Below are 2,874 nucleotides of genomic sequence, written 5' to 3' on the forward strand. Positions count from 1 at the left end.
TTGCCTCTGAAACTCGTGCAGTTCTGGCTTTGATACCAAACTAGAACCAATTTCTGGGATACAACCATCCCAAAATCTCAGCAAACAGCTTGTAAAAGTTCAGCCAGCTTTGAGGGTCATCTAGACAGCCACGCTTTCCCGGTACTGCTTACACTTGCAGGCACCAAGGCAACCAGGAGTCCCCCCCACTCCTCATTCCGTGGCGAGGCTTTCAGACCGCTGTTCAGGTAAATGTGTAATTAACCTCTCGGCATTGATTGGGAGTGACTGCCTGACTCCCTGGGCCCTGTGACAACAGCAACTTCATTAAGTCGCTGCATCATCATGCTGCAGCACCGACTTTCGAGTGGCCTTAGTGAGGGATTTATCCACCTCTCTACCTGGTAGCTGCAGGTCTGTCGGGGTAACTTCCCGGCAATGCAGAGGGTCGTGTTCCCAGGCAAAAGCGGGGTGTCACACCAAGCAAAAGCGTGGGTCCGATTTCAGCCTGATTTCTCGGCCAGAAACCAGGGACCTGTGCGCGGCTGCGACAGCTCAGGTATGCGCAAGCCCTTCCCCAAGAAGCCTCTGAAGCAAACACACCAGCTCCAGAAATGGTGGGAGTTCCTGGCTAAACACGAGCTTCTACGGAGAAGATTCATCAGAGCCTATGGACAGGAGCTCTTACGAGAGGGGGCGAGCCTAGACGAGGCTGGCTGCTAAAAATAGAAAGCCAGTTTTGTCTCTTGCTCCTGTGGAAGCATCTCCAGCCTGAGGACACACAGAGGACTCTGTAAACACTTCTACTTGATTAGCTGAACCCAAACTGTATCGTCCCTGCAAGCAACATAAACCAAACTAACTCCTATCTGAAATGATAGGATTTGTATTGCATTTTGTATGTTGGGAAAACAATTTCTCTATGCAGTCTATAGGCTCCAAATAGATGATTTCCCAGGCTGGGTCAGCAAATTTAGTGATGTATACGCTAAACAGCACACGGCCGGCCAGCCTCAGCCCCCAAGAGCAGCATCTCCACAGCACAGCCCTTGCAGTTCCCCCAGCCCTCGGCTGCTACAGCAGCTCACCAGCGTGGCCATGCCACGGGAGCCTCCTAGAGCAGCTGCAGTGGGCTTTGAGAGGCAGTTTCTTTCCCCAGCACAGTTACACCACCTCTGTGAACAGTGTGAGCTGAGAGAGCTCCCGGGGTCAGCTGCAGGGTGGCGGGTGAGGAGGGAAGCGTTTGCTTTTCTGCTCCACTAATATGCCCATCCCAGCATGATGGGCTCGATACTCGGTCCTGACTGGAGACAAGCTCTCTGCAATGCCCCTCCCCACCCTCCTCTAAAGCCAGGAACCCCCCAGTCCTCCACAGAACTAGGAAAAAAATTTCTTTTCCTAGAGGGGCCGGATGATCTACATCCTTCTGTAAGTTAAGAGAAATACTGCTAAAAAAAGGAAGAGGCTGAACCCCTAGTTACTCTGACCTACTGACTTCAGCAGAGCACAGCCACAAAATGGCCAAGACCAGATGGACCTCCTGAGGTCTCTTCCAACCTGCGATACCATAAAAGCCTTTAAGAAAAAACCTCCGCTCGCCCCAGCCTGCGTGAAGGGTTTTCACGTGCATCCTGCTCCTCACACAGGGCAGCAAAGCGAGAGCTGACTCCACGCGGAGCCCAGCTACTCACTGTGCAGTAACGGGAGCAGAAGGTCACCCCGATCGGGGCTGGACGTGTGCTTCACGCTCCCTCGAGCCTGCCAGCGCGAGGATGACATATGAAGTCCTGGGGCTAATCCCGACTGCTGCAGCAGCGGGGCGGCTCTGCTGCTGCTGCTACGGAAAGACGTCGCTCATCAGCTCCCTTTATTAAGGTGACCACTGAGGAACAGGGAGGAACCAAAGGATTGTTACTGGTGCCATCAAAGAAACGCTCTTGGGAGCACCACCACGACAAGGAAGGGCACAGCACCATGAGCTGCAGCACGTTATACCTCCCCGTCTGCCCCACTGCTTCTGCCCACAAGCAGCCGCTGCCCCAGGCTCAGGAACACTCCAGCCCATCGAGACACGGCGCTTTGCTGTCAGTGCTGGGCACAGAACCCCCTTCCCTAGCCAACATCCAGCGAGCGGGGCTCTCTTCTGCTGGCACCGCTGTGCTTCCATTAGAGACTGACAGGCTGATTAGCACTCTGGGCTACGAGAGATCAGGGAAAGGAAAGCGAGAGAAACGTTGTCCTTTTCACTAGGCTCGTTTTTTGATACCTTCTGTTGCTGGGGGCGTGGGAAAAAAAAAAAAGAAGGGAAAATAAAAAGGATCTGTTTCCATCGCCAATGCCATTGCCATTTTTCTCCCAGGAGGAAATCTCATCAGGCTCTCCCCACACTGAAAACAGTACGCTGGTTGCAGGCATCTTTTTTTTCATGTCATTCTTGGATTCAGTAACGTAGTATTAGGCTGAGACCAACTATTATATGTTACATAATTAAGGGCACCAAGTCTGGATTTAAAGAACCCATAAATAACAAGAATGGGAAGAAATGTCAAAGGATGTGTTCATTATATTTCTCAATTATATATATTTTTCCTTTCATGTAAATTTAACACTCTCAAAACCTGCCAAAGTGGCAACCCATGGGAATCTCTGGTAGAAATATCTGGATATCTACATAAACTAAACTGTTTAAATAGCAAGTGACAACTAATCCAGGTGATGAGCAAAGCTCTGTCCTGTGCCAAACATCCCACCACTGGCTCAGGGACCTCCCCAGATCCCCTCCCAGGGAGTGGGTGCCACATCACCTCACTCCTCTAAGGAAAAAAAAACAGGCTGAAAGGGGGGAAAGTGTTGCTGGCAGCTGCCCCGAGGGCTGGGGAGGGGGCCCGAAACGAC

The 2,874-nt window shown here is 51.7% G+C and overlaps 1 protein-coding gene across 1 annotated transcript in view; it reads right to left on the reverse strand.

Moving 5' to 3' along the window:
* The window catches only part of ARHGEF9 (Cdc42 guanine nucleotide exchange factor (GEF) 9), a 48,843-nt gene that overhangs the window by 27,045 nt on the left and 18,924 nt on the right, over window positions 1-2,874 (reverse strand). The window lies entirely within an intron of this gene.

The sequence above is a fragment of the Buceros rhinoceros genome, unplaced genomic scaffold (assembly GCF_000710305.1).
Source record: "Buceros rhinoceros silvestris isolate BGI_N320 unplaced genomic scaffold, ASM71030v1 scaffold1059, whole genome shotgun sequence".
NCBI classification, from domain to species: Eukaryota; Metazoa; Chordata; class Aves; order Bucerotiformes; family Bucerotidae; genus Buceros; species Buceros rhinoceros.